Source organism: Ochotona princeps, chromosome 2 (genome assembly GCF_030435755.1).
Source record: "Ochotona princeps isolate mOchPri1 chromosome 2, mOchPri1.hap1, whole genome shotgun sequence".
NCBI lineage: Eukaryota > Metazoa > Chordata > Mammalia > Lagomorpha > Ochotonidae > Ochotona > Ochotona princeps.
In genome coordinates, this window is record NC_080833.1 from 95,985,335 (window position 1) to 95,999,292 (window position 13,958).

The 13,958-nt window shown below is 47.2% G+C and overlaps 1 protein-coding gene and 1 long non-coding RNA gene across 3 annotated transcripts in view; one reads left to right on the forward strand and one right to left on the reverse strand.

The window, feature by feature from the left end:
- The window catches only part of SLC16A1 (solute carrier family 16 member 1), a 30,952-nt gene extending 22,783 nt beyond the window's left edge, over positions 1-8,169 (reverse strand). The window contains exon 1 of one of the 2 annotated variants that reach the window (XM_004581912.2): positions 8,002-8,169. The gene's annotated coding sequence lies outside the window, so the exon portion shown is untranslated. Of the gene's footprint in view, positions 1-6,921; positions 7,069-8,001 lie in introns of those variants that run through there. The other variant, XM_058660064.1, reaches the window with a different exon arrangement.
- Positions 8,170-8,728: 559 nt separating this feature from the next.
- LOC131479493 (uncharacterized) overlaps positions 8,729-13,958 on the forward strand; it is a 53,702-nt gene continuing 48,472 nt past the window's right edge. The window contains exon 1 of the long non-coding RNA XR_009244896.1: positions 8,729-8,888. This is a non-coding gene — a long non-coding RNA (uncharacterized LOC131479493). The remainder of the gene's footprint in view (positions 8,889-13,958) is intronic.

A 13,958-nucleotide genomic window follows, 5' to 3' on the forward strand; every position in this document is an offset into this window, starting at 1 on the left:
AATGTATGTATATATTCACTTATTCAATCCTCTGTTGCCATTCTAGCCAAAGTCATGTTCAATAATCTGAATCTGCAGCAAATACTCTTGGCTATTGTTGGAAGACACTTTACTGTCTTATGAAACCTGATCAGCGAATAAACCTGATTTCACACAGAAAGGGGGCTGGTGGTGGCAAACTCCCTCAGTAATGTGCAGGAACTCTCAATTGTAGGTTCTATTTTCTTTACTGAGGATAAATTAAAAAATTTTTAAAATTTATCTCCCCCTACTATTAGTACTATTTAAGAGTTAAGTGTTTGGGAGTGTGGGTGGTAGTGCAGGCTTTACAGGCTAAAATACTTGGCCTGCCAGTGCTGCTATCTCATATGGGTGCCAGTTCTAGTCCCAGCTGCTCCCCACTTCCAATCCAGCTCTCTGCTTGTGGTGTAGAAAACCAGCAGAGGATGGCTCAAGTCCTGGGGTGCAAGGAGGGGGATTTGCACCCCTGTGGAAGAACCAGCAGCTCCTGGCTTCTGATCAGCTCAGCTCCAGCCCTTGAGGCCATGTAGGCAGGTGGAAGACATCTTTTTTCTCTTTCTCTTTATCTCTGTGTTTAATGTCACATCAGAGTGACGGTCTGGGACTGGGTGCTCCACTTCCAAACCAGTTTCCTGCTGATGTGCCTGGGAAGGCAGCAGAAGACTACCCCAGTCCTTGGATCCAGCTACCCACACGGGAGACCAGGATGGAGTTCCTGACTCTTGGATTGGGCCTAGTATTTTTTAGCCATTTGTGGATGAATCAGTGAATGGCAGCGAATCAGCAGCGCATGAAGATCTGTTTTTCTCTTGTGTGTCTTTTTCTATCACTTTGGACTCTCAACTTTTTAAAGTGAGTGATCCATCTGTAGACTTACAAAACACATAATATTGGCATATGTTAAATAATATGCATTTAAATTGAAAACAAAAATTTTCAAAATTAGAAATTTATACTTACTTTTTAAAGCCTGTTTTGCAAACTCTTAAGTACAAAAAAAAAATGCAGACATTCAAGTTGTTAGAATTTTTAAAGTGCTACCCAGGAAGTACTGAGTTAGAATTAACTGCTGAGGAAAGGTGACTTGAGAGAACTTATTGAAGCAGTTAAGGAGAAGAGATATTTCTCCCACTGCTCGTTCACCAGGTGGCTGAAAGTCAGTGCTGGGCTGGCTGAAGCTAGGAACTTCATCCAGTTCTCCCAAGTGTGTGGCAGGCATCCACTGTCTCCTGCCTTCCCAGGCTGTTAGCAGTTAGCTGGATTAAAAGTGGAGTAGCTATGCCATGCTACAACAGCCCCTAGAACCCTCCCTTTTTTTTTTTTGCCTTTCTCTTCTTCCAGCTGTTTAAAACGGTAAGCCTTACCAGAATCTCTTCTTTTCCCCTTTCCTTTCTTCTGATTTATAAGACAAGGCTTCTAGTAAATATGACACATGTTAATGATACAGCAATATAAAGAAAAAATTTGTAAGAATGCTCTTTTGTGGAAGAATTGGTTCCACTCTCTTAAAGCTTTGATACAGCCAGTCATCAGCTATGCTTTAGGCATTCTCATTTGCTTCCTTATCCCCATCAGTGAGTGCACTTGATGTGTAGCTCCAGAACTAAAGTGACTTGATCTCATTTTTGCTTTAGTAACATTGCTGTTTTCAAGACTATATTGTAGGCATACAGGATTTTCGCATCTCAGTTGTATGACTAACCCAAGATAGGAAATGCTCTGGAAGTGAGGGAGGGGAGACAAATCACCATTCTTGAGTGCTAATAGGTTTTTTGGACCTAGCGCCCTCTACAGTCAGAGGTGCAAAGATTATTTATATTTCCAAAATAAAAAAATCAGCTGCATACTTTAGTCACATAGAACCTGTCTGATCATCCTTTCTTCCAGAGTAAATTATTATAGCAGAAAAAAAATCTGCATTTTTTTAGTGTCTTAGTTTTGCTTTTTTAATTTTTTATTTGAAAGGAAGATTTTACATAGAGGAGATAGCTTTTCCATCCTCCCCAAATGGCTACAATGGTTGGAGCGGAGCTGATCCAAAGCTGCTTCTTTCTGGGTCTCGAACGTGGGTACAGGGTGCCAGTGATTTGACCCATCTTCTGCTGCTTTCCCAGGCCACAAGCAGAGCACTGGTTCAGAAATTTAATGACCAGAACTGGCAGGCTGGCACTGCAGGCAAAGGATTAGCCAGCTGAGCCACTATGTAGTCTCCCCCACTTTGCTTTCTGACAGACTGAAAAACTGGCCGAGTCCTGTGTCACTTTCACATGTTCACTTTTGGGGTAGGGAAGGCCTGGATAAGAACACCTAAATATGGACTATTTTGCATTTTATAAATAATTACCAATGTGAGAACCATGAAGGGAAGATGGATGCTATATCCATTCATACACACTAAAAATGTATCTTAAAAAGTTAACAGTAATACCTTCAAATTTATTGCAGTTCAACTTAGTCACCAACAATAAAATTCTTAAAAACTGTTACCAGAAAGAACCTTTCGCTCTTTCATCAGAAATAAGAAATCCTCAAATGAGTCCATCAAAAAGTTTTCTAGATGACAGAGCAAATGCTAACAGTAGCATTACACAACCACAAAGAGGGTGTGCATTTTGTGCCCGTGAAGCAGGATTTTCCACAGACTTCTTTAGGGGCTCAACTTGATCTAAAACAAAGGCTTGCACAAAATCAGTGAGCCACTCAGGACACAGATGGATGTGAGTATATGCAAAATGGGGCAAGCAAATCAAGTTGATGAAAACACTCACTTTTGCATTAAATTTAATGGCACTCACTTTGGAAGCATAAATATACTTCCTGAATACAAGGGGAAATTATGCTGCCAATAATCTATGAAAGTAACTTTATTCTCCCTTAGTATTCACATAAGCTTTTTGTTTTCTCTTATTTGTGAGATGAGCTTATGGCAATTAGTACACAAAAGTCAATGACCAGAGAATTTACTTAACCTGTGATGTCAGCATTATACAATCCTGGATCAGCAGGACCATGATCGCCTGGTGTGCCAGGCTGCCTCAGGCTCTGGTTAACTGAACTGTAGGAGCTGGAAGTAGGAAATTCCTCAGCTTAAGTTTTTGGCCCACAGACTCTTGACAGTGTGGCAAAGCCTAAAGGACCCCAGTTACAGTAATGTGCTTTCTAAAAACAATAAATATATCTAGCCATATCACAATAACTGAAATAATAAGCTTACACATGCAGCTATAACTGTATTATGACGCAAAACATTTCCATGGACAAAGTCATAAGGTACCACACTGATAACTTCAAAAATTACAAAGTTTGGTTAGACATTAATTTTAACATGTAATTTTATTTCTGAAAATGTAATTTTTCCCTCTCCAAATTTACCAATTTTCTAAATCCCATGCATGTTAAGGGACAATCTGCACACCCTTAGCTTAAAACCCCCTGATGGGAGGAAGCAGAAGAAAAGGGAAGGCATTTTCAACCAGGTTACAATGCCAGTCCTTTTTGAGGAGCTTCTCCATTGTGTGAAGACGGCTTCTGCGGTCCAACCAGACTCAATGGTGGCAGGAATTCTTGTGATTAGCATTAGGTGACATGGACCCCGGAGGGTCTGGGTCCTGCTGCAGAGGAGAAGGGTGCAGCTGGTCTTACCTAGTGCTAGATGGGACTCCATCTTCTCAGGGTGGGGTCTGGGGTCCTGGAAGACCACTCACAGCTTCCCAAGACTGCTACTGTTTTAACTCCTTCTCTGTATGGTTGTGGAGCTCAAAACACGTCACCTATGTTAGTCTCTCTGACACATGGATCCACTATAATTATCTCCTACAACCCACTGCCCCAAAAGAAATAACTGTTAAATTAAGGGAAGTATTTAACATATAGAACTTAAGAGGGAAACTCAGAGCAATACACTGGACAGATTAGAACTAAGACATCAGCAGGAACTGGCAGCACAAGGTAAAGTTGACTAGAGAAAGGGTTGTATGACAACCCCAGCAGGCATCCAGGCTGCAGAGGAAACCATAATGCAAATGGAAAAGCAGTGGGAATGGGGACTGGAATGTAAGAGACAACAAAGGGGGAACAGAATTAGCACCTTACAGCTGCAGCAGGGCCAGGGGGCCCTCCAGGGAAGGGCAGAGAGGCCATTACAACACGTCTGGGGGAGGAAGGGAAGTCAAGAACAAAGATGGTGACCAGGAAAGCAGAGTAGGCAACCCCCACTCTCAAGGAAGCTAGAATTTGGACTCTGGTTACAGCTGGATCAGCTTTGGAAGCAAGCCTACCAAGTATTTCCCCCCAAAGCAGTAGGAATAGCAAAGCTCTCCAACAAAGAGAAAAGACACCAAGAGAAATACATAAATTTAAGAGCAGAATATTTAAATACTCCAAATACCAATGTCCATTTCATGAAATGCTAAAACACATTCACAACTTAAGTCTTAAGAGGAGCAACTTGATACATTTAAACACATTTCTCCAAAAAGATGGGTCTTAGTCTTAATACCATTATTGTATAAAAACAAGCTTTAATTTGGCCTGCCTGTTTTAACTGTATTTCTCTATATAAAGGTATTCTAGTAAATACATTAAGAATGGATGGTAGAATTAAAGGCGCACTCAAATTACAGCTATTTGCAAACCACCAGGGAATTAACAGAAACAGGTTGTTATTACAGCAGAATGGACAACTAAACATCAGATGTGCTTGATACAAGTACAAACCACCACCCTGGAATTAAACTTGGCCTCTCTGCTCAGCTCACCATCTAGAAATCAACCCTGAGCCAACCCGAGGTGGAAGAAAAGTCTTCAGTGCAACTATCTAATTTAGCTGGGAAACACACGGGGTAGGACTGACAGGTTAAAGCCACACCATCAGAATCCCCAAGGCGGGAAACTGGAAGGAAACTGATCTGGTTCCATCAACAAATAAACTGCATGACATCCAACTGTTTAGATCCCAAGCAAAATCAACTAATGATTCAAAAGCAACTTAGAAAAATTCAAAAACTGACTAGATATGTGGTAAGATAATAGCAACTGTAATTATGGCTCCTAAAGAGTTAAACATTTCCCTTTCAGAGACAGATTCTGAAATAGCATTTATTGATTAAATAACTACCTACTATTTGCATAGACAATAATCTAATAGAGGCTGAAAAAAGATAAAACATCAGTGGTCAACTGTGTTTGTTTAAAACTGAAAAAACATTACATACCACCTTCAGTATCACCCACACACACAGAACAGAAATGGCTGTGAACTTTGTTTGCAAGCTTTAAGCGCTGAGCAGCCCTATTTATCACGTAACTTCTTGGTGTGCCCACTGGTTAAATGGAGGTAAACACCACCCAATAAGCAAATATCAAGCTAAAAAGCTGGTTGATACCCTTAAGGCCTCTGGCCTCCCCATCTGTCACTCCCTCTCTTCCAGCCTCTCCTGGTCCATCTGGGCCAGCACTGAGGTGAGGCCTCCCATCATTCCAGCCGCCATCTTGGGCCAGTTTTCCACTCTGTGCCCAGAATGACCTTCTCATCCTCTGCCCTTTATGCTTTGGCTGGGTGACCTTCTTGCCTTCCGTTCCTGCACTGCACCTTGTACCGCAGCTTTAACACTCCTGTCCTCTGCATGCTCTTTCTGCCACCTAGCTGGCTCCTTCAAAACCGTGAGTCAAGTGGCAAATCCCAGAGACTTACCCAGATGGTTTGAGTGTCTTCTCACACCTAACCATACAGCATGTGTTCCCATAGGAACCTACAACTGTCCCCATCATAATCTCAACACCTGTTCATAAAAGGTACTTGTTGTGATGATCATATATCTATCTATCCTCCTGTTAGACTATAAACTCCGGGAGAGCAAGTTCTGTAATTCATGCACTGCAGAATCCTTTCTTGGGGGCTGGTAGCCAACAACAAACTGCTGAGTATACAACTCTCACAGCTTTCAGGACTGTCTCCCTCATAGCCAGGTGCTGCCTAGACCTCATGTGCAATACAGACAGCCTTGTAGACATTTGTCCTGGGAGCTGAATCCTGCGTCGGAATGTGTATTATGCAGGGAACTGAAAACACGATGGGAATTAAGGGCATCGGTGGTGCAAAGTTATTGACCTCAAAAATCTATTTTCAGTTTGAGAATGATCTGCATATACAAGTACAACTTCAGAGAAAAGTCAGTAGGGACAAACTGACAAAATGGAAGTCAGCAGACATGCACAATTCTCACCCACCATTAGTGGGGTTTAAGATCATAGTGTCAAATCACTTACTCTGCGGCCTCAATTTCATCGTTAAGTCCCATCTCAGAACCACCCCAATATGCCCTACCATTTAACAGACCAAGACGGGGAAAACAAAACACCAACCAGTGGGTCTCATCCTACCGGGATAGGATCTTTTTTTTTTTTTTTTTTTTTGCCTTGCAATCTGTTTAAGGACACCACAGCCTCTTATGTTAAGCTTACAACTAAACCCTTAAACCTGTTCACCTGTAAAAACCTCACGAACTGCTGCTCAGATCATTAACTTCCATTTTAACAAGAGTCATTGCAATCTAATAAAACAACAGCACCTATTTAAACCCAGGATGAATTACTGAGGTTATTCTTCACTTTTATTTAGAGTCTCACTCCCTCCCAGTTTTAGGGCTTCCTGTCTTGAATTCTTGACAGTTTCTGAAGATAAAGTTGTATGAAGCTTGCACGTGTGCATATTACTTAACAGCAAGCTTAAGAAAAAATAAAAAGCCTGAAGGCTCCTCTGTTAGATCTCATTGGCCCGAGAGCTTTAGTCTCAAAGTGTTGGTGGCTTCATTCCTACTCACATTCTTCCAAACTCTCACATAATTCCCAGTTCACCCCATCCCGGAATTCCAGGAGTCACTAATCCCATACATGCCTTACCCAAGGCACCGACGCACAAGCAGGTCACAATCGGAGTGACTGGGGGTGGGGGGAATCCAGACCTACAGTTGGTAAGCAGCCTGAACACATTTTCTTATTATCAGTGAGCCGCCGGGCTCCTAATCAACCACTGGAAACCCAGGCAAAGACTAAAGTAGTAACACGTTTGTTTCCTGGTTTCGATGAGTGGCACACTTGTTTTAACTGCCTGTCGCACCAAATATGTCACGTCAATGAAACCGAACGAAAACGCACGTGGAAACCAGGACAGTCTTGGAACAAAAAAGAAAAAAAAAAAAAAAAAAGAAGAAGAAGAAACGTGCCTCCTTCTAGATTCCACCACGCAGGGCCGCCTGAGGCGCAGGGCCCAGGGCGCCGCGGGAGGCCACGGGTCGAACCACTGAGACCCCGGCCAGCGCCCACCTGGGGCCAGCGCCCACCTGGGGCCAGCCGCCTTGCCCATCCCCTTCCGCCAGGTCCACGCGGAACCCGGCCGGCGCGCACGCCCCAGCTGCGGGGAGGTAGCCCCGCGCACCGCGCCCGCCACTCACCAGGTGGGACATGGAGGGCAGGCCGGGGAGCCTGGGGCGGGCATGCCACGACTCCAAAATAACGCCCGCCCCAGCGCCTTTCCAGTTAGCAGAGGAGGCACCCGGAGTCCGGACGCACCACGTGAGTCGGCCCCCACGGCGTCCCTTTTCCGGACCCAAGCATCTCTCCAGCAGCCTAGAGCGCTTCCAGAGATGATCAGAGGGGGGAAGAGCGACTTCCCCAAGGTCACCTGGCACCACGACCCAACTCCTCGGCCAGGCCGGTGGCCGGAACCGGACTACGAAGCCAGCGGCTCAGATGCACAGAGATGTCCCCCCAACGCCTCAAGGTCCCCTTCAGCATCGCTGCGCTCCGGGGCTCCGCGGCCGCCCGCGGCCACGATGCCCTCGGTCCCGCCGCATCCACGTCCCCAGTCCAGCAAAGGCTCTAGTACGCCCGGGGGTGGGGGGGCTTCCCTCGGACCCCGCTAAGGCAAAACAGAGCAGTGGCGCCGTCCTCCCGCAGCACCGCCAGCCGCGACCCACTAACCGTTATGCGCGCGGCTCCGAAGTGTGTGTGTGTGAGGCGGCGCGGCGGAGTTCCCGCGGGCCCGGCTTCCAGCGCGTCCGTCGCCCGCGCCTCACAGGCTCGCCGGTCTGAGCACCCACGCGGCCGCCAGTCACGTAGCACCTCACCACTTTGTCTGGTGAGGCCAGCACGGCCGCCTTATAACCCGCCGGGGCCGGAGCATGCGCACAGGGGGCGGAGCCGGGCGCCGGGCCGCCGCCCCCTCCTCCCCGCCATACACACGCGAACGGCAGCTCGCGCCACCACACGCTCCGGGCCGCACGCTCCGGGCCGCGCGCTCCCGTCCGCGCGCGCGCCCCGGCGCCCCCTCCCCGACACGTGACCGGCAGCGCGGCGAGCCCCGCGCGCTGCGCCCCTGCTGTGTGTGGCTCCGACCCGGCTACCGCCACCCCAGGCGCCCCAGTCGGAGGACCTCACCGCCCTCTCGCGTCCGGGACTCGGATGTCGTTGTCACCTCTCAGTGTCTGACCGAGGGGTGAGGGGAGGAAGGGGGGACACCCGGTCCTGACAGGCGCGCGGGGGGTACGGGGGGAAGTGACTTTGGAAGCTGAGGGGCTCCGGGCGGTGTTTGAATGCACGCGGGTGCGGCCGGGAAGGCGCCCCGAGACCGGCGCTCGGGGGCCCGGGCTGCGGAGCTCGGATGCTCCTGGCCCTTCCTGCGGACGCGGCCGCTTGGTGGCACCGGGGCAGTTGCCCGAAGCCCCTGGGTCTGGCGTCCGCCTCCCAGGGCAGCCGTACCGGAGCCGACTGAGTAGGTTTCTCCGAGTGTGACGCTTCCTCCCCCAGAGCCTGGCCCGAGGCGTTGGCCCAGTAGTGGCTTCTAAGGCCAAATCGGGAAGAAGAGCAAGGTAAGAGGTGGGGAGATGGCCAGGAGGAGGCAGAGGCCGCGGGCCTGTGGACACCGGATGTTTCAGGACAGGGGACAAAAAAGAAGTGTCGCCCACGAGGTTGGGGGACAGGAGTGGGGGGCGGAGGCTGATGGCGTGCAAAGCCCTTCACCTGGATGAGCTCACAGCTGCAGAGCTCTGCTACAAAGGAGGCCTGAGGCTCAGAGAGGTGAAGTCATTTCCCAGAGGTCACTCAGCGGCCAGATCTGAATTCTGCCCTAAGAGCCAGGACCTAGGCCCGTTAACCAGAGGCTCTCTTGAAGTCAGCAAGGTCAGGAATCCGGGAAGTTGCCCCCAAAGAGCGTGCAAGGACCCTGGGGAGACTGAGGTACAAAGAGATGGATTGAGGAGTACCTGCAGCCACCTGGCCCCTGGCCCCGCCTGGTTCTCAGGGCGACCCTGTGAGGAGGGCCCTGCAGTTTCATTTTTGCTTGAGATGGAGGAAGAGGTCCCAGGCGCTTTCCTCTTCTGTGCCTGTTTGGTAGGACCAAGTTTCCTGTAACGGTTCAGTGTGTTTGTGGGAGACCGCGTGGACTCCGTGGTCAAGCCACACTCTTGTGTTTGCTAAGTGTAGAGGCAGAAGATCGCACACACCGGGGGGTTTGGGCCCGCCATGCCTTAGGGGTGTCGGGTACTTGGCAGCACCCTTCAGGTTGATGGAGGCTGTGGTTTAGATGTGATTTTGCAGTATGGATGGCAGTGGGAAGTGGAAGTGGAAGATAATTCCTAGGAAATCTCAAAAGAAAGAATATTGACCGGCATAGTGAAGCTGATTCCCGGGATGGGCCTGGCAGCCGGAGCTCTTGAGTGCCAACGTTCATAGTTGGCACAAAGTAGTATTGTGTCCTGAGGCAAGTTCCCTTTGCCCTCTGAACCCCACTTGGTAGCAAGGGCTAATGCTTGCTTCAGAGGTTACCACGTCAATGACTGCCGTGTGGAAAGCACTCAATCTGGGAGACTAGGTTTTCAGTGAAACTTGTGAAAGGGCCCTGGTTTGAATAGACTCGTTCTGGGCCCGGCGCAATAGCGTAATGGTTAAGGTCCTCACCTTGAACGTGCCGGGATCCCATATGGGTGCCGGTTCTAATCCCAGTAGCACCACTTCCCATCTAGCTCCCTGCTTGTGGCCTGGGAAGGCAGTTGAGGATGGCACAAAGCCTTGGGATCTTGCACCCGCGTGGGAGACCTGGGAAGAAGTTCCTGGCTCCTGGCTTTGGATCAGAGCAGCACCAGCCGTTGCGCTCACTTGGGGAGTGAATCATCAGATGGAAGATCTTCCTCTCTGTCTCTCCTCCTCTCTGTACATCTACCTTTCCAATAAAATAAGTAAATAAACAAATAAAAAGATTTATGAATAGACCCCTTCCAAGGCACCAAGAGGGGCTTCAGCAGTGTAGTGTGTTCACCAGAATCAGCCTTTGTGTTTCAGTATAATTTTTTAAATTCTTTTTCTTGAAAATAGCCATCAAATTGTAGACATTTAGGCCCTACAAAACCTGGTCTGAGGTGACTATTGTGGCTGTGTGGGTTAAGCTGTACTTGGAATGCCCACGTCCCCGGAAGGCCTTTAGTTGGAGTCCCCTCCCACTGCTCTGCATTTGATCCAGCTTGCTGCTGATGTGCCTGAGAGGTGGCAGAAGGTGGCCCAAGTCCTTGGGTTCCTGCCACTCACATGGGAAACATGGTTGGAGTTCCCTGGCCTAGCCCAAGCTGTTGTATGTGGGGGGTGAATCAGGAAATACGAGATCTCTCTCAAATAAATAAATAAATCTTGAAAGCAAGTAAAGCAAGCAGGAGGTGATGAGGAAGGATAGAAAAAAGGGAAGGGGTGAGGATGGAGGGAAAGAGAAAAAGGAAGGAAGAAAGGGAAAAGAGAGAAAAGGGGGGCCCGGCGCAGTGGCCTGGCAGCTGAATTCCTCACCTTGAATGCGCTGGGATCCCATATGGGCACTAGTTCTAATCCCAGCAGCTCCACTTCCCATCCAGCCCCCTGCCTGTGGTCGGAAAGCAGTCAAGGACATCTCCAAAGCCTTGGGACCCTGTACCTGCGTGGGAGACCTGGAAGAAGTTCCTGGCTCCTGGGCTTAGATTGATGCAGCACTGGCCACTTGGGGAGTGAATCATCGGGTGGAAGATCTTCCTCTGTCTCTCCTCCTCTCTGTATATCTGACTTGCAATAAAAATAAAAATAAATAAATCTTAAAAAAAAAAAAAAAGGAAGGAAGGCAACTTGGATCTGCCACTAACAAGGACTTCAGTGTCATGAAAAATAGCCTTGGGAATCACAGGATGTAATCCCATAACTTTCCCCTGTGTTAGTCTGGGCAATTAATTATCTGATTTCTTCTGGACTTCAGTTTTTTCATCAGGTATGTTGAAGATAGTTTACACAAGCCTGAACTGTTGTGATAATCAAATGAGATAGTGCTTGCCAAAATTATGGATGAAGCTTGGAAAATCCTCTGCAAGTGTTCATGGATTAATAATATTATAATTTCTCTATAAAGTACCTTAAGACAGAAAGTCAAAAGCCAGCTATTAAGTTTCTTGACTGGAAAAGCAGAAACAGTGAGTGAGCTGATAAAAATGATGGGATCGGGGCTGGTGCTGTTGTGTCGTAGGCCAAGCCTCTGCCTTCAGCACTGGCATCCCATCTGGCCATGATTCGAGTCCCAGCTGCACCACTTCCAATCCAGCTGCCGACTTATTGGCCTGGAAAAGCAGTGGCTGAAGGCTCCAGTGGTTGGGCCTTGCACCAATGTGGGAGACCCAGAGGAAGCTCCTGGTTTTGGGTCAGCTCAGTTTCCACCACTGGGGCATGAAACAATGAATGGAAGATTCTCCCCCTCTGCGGGTCTCCTTTCTGTAACTACCTTTCAAATATAAATATTTTTTTTAAAATTATGAAATGATACAGGTAAAGTTCTTGTTCTTGGGACCAAAGTTGTAATAGAGTAGATTAAGTCACTATCTACAGTTTTAAAATCTCCATTTTTTTTTAAAGATTTATTCATTTTTTAATTACAGCCAGATATACAGAGAGGAGGAGAGACAGAGAGGAAGATCCTCCGTCCGATGATTCACTCCCCAAGTGAGCCGCAACGGGCCGATGCGCGCCGATCCGAAGCCGGGAACCAGGAACCTCTTCCGGGTCTCCCACGCGGGTGCAGGATCCCAATGCATTGGGCCGTTCCCGACTGCTTTCCCAGGCCACAAGCAGGGAGCTGGATGGGAAGTGGAGCTGCCGGGATAAGAACCGGTGCCCATATGGGATCCCGGGGCCTCCAAGGCGAGGACTTTAGCCGCTAGGCCACGCCGCCGGGCCCAAAATCTCCATTTTAAAACAGGTTTGATTCCTGGCTGTACCACTTCTGATCCAGTTCCCTGGTAATGCATCTGGAAAGGCAACAAAAGCCATCCCTAGTATTTGGGACCCTGCCACCCACTGGATGCAGTTCCTGGCTCCTGGCTTTGGCCTGGCCCAGCCTCAGCTGTTGTGACCATTTGAGGAATGAGCTAGTCGGTAGAAGATCTCTTTCTCTTTCTATCCCCTCTCTGTAGCTGTGCCTTTCAAATATATTAATTAATAAACAAGAAAAGTCTTGCTCTTACAGATTTTTTCTCTGATTTACATAATTTTTTCTCTGATTTACATCATAAGACACTGAAGAAGTAAATTGGCAGATTTACTCAGAAATTCAGAGCTGGTGAAGATTGACCATGCAGCACAGTCCTCATAAGCGGAATCACTTTTGGTCACGACTGGCTTGACCAGAAGATAAAAAGCTCCAGTATTCCAAGTTCTCCAGTGCAAGCCAGAGAAAGCTAGATGCTGGCCTACTGGCTTTTCACGTTTACGACAGAACTGCCAGGATTCAGCACTTGGGTTCTCAGGGTTAATGGGCTACATGATGCTCTTGGAATCCACCTCAACGATCTTCTGTGTTGGGCTGTTTGCAAGCTTGTTGCATGGACAAAACTTCTGGAGATTTCAAGTAAAAGTTGTAATTTCAGATATTCATAATGGAATAGAAACGCAAATGCAAAATTTTTAAATGTTAACAAACAATATAGGTGCTCTTAAAGCTGAATAAATTGCTCAGTGGCTTTTCCTGGAAGAGGAGAAAAATAAAATTTGCAGTGTGTTTTGTGTAAAATTGACCTGCTTTGCTTGGGTGACCTCCGTTACCTCATCGTTTTGGTATAGGAAATAGGAAGGTGCTGTCATCCCCACGTCACTAACAAACAGTACAGGGGAGGAATCTCTTTAAAACCATTTGGTCAGTTAAGAGCACACTCAATTCATAATCATTTACTGGGGGGTATGGGAAATGAAATTTGTTTTTTAGACCCACATATAAAGTAAAGCTTTGCTAACTTCATATGTCAAGTGGAGTCCACCGGCTTCCCAAAGCCTGGGTCTGTCTGTAGCTAAGGTGAACTTGTCACTTTATGAAGAACAACCTGGTGTGGGGAAGAGACACTCCAGACCCCGCCCTGGCCACGCCCTGTCACTTGCCAGCTTCCCCTTCATGTTTTGCCCCTTGGCTTACTTCACCAGACTGTACCAGTCTGGCATTCTAATCAGTTGCTTCTCAGGCTCCCTGGCAGTGTGAGATAACTTAGTCAAAACGGTTTGGTAGAAAACAAATTGCTTGCAATAAAATTTTCACTATAGGTTAGTAAAAAATTACTACCAGGTTTTTGGTTGTTTTTATTTGTTTTCTTTGTATTTTTAGTGGCCAAGGATTCCCTTTATTGGTTTTTTTTGGGGTCTTTGAAGTATTTTTTTGTGCACATGCAAGGTTTCTTTGAAGTGTAATTAAAAAATTTATATTGATGAAAAAATACTTGAAATCCATGAGGTTTCTTTATAATAGGAATGTCCTATAACTCTGAAGTTCCTATACATACACTTTAAAACTTTTGTACCGAAATAAAGTTTTAATTCCATATTCTACTTTTTCAAGTACACTTGTACTTACGAATTATTCAAGAACTCATGCATACTGCTTTCTGCGTTGTTTATAT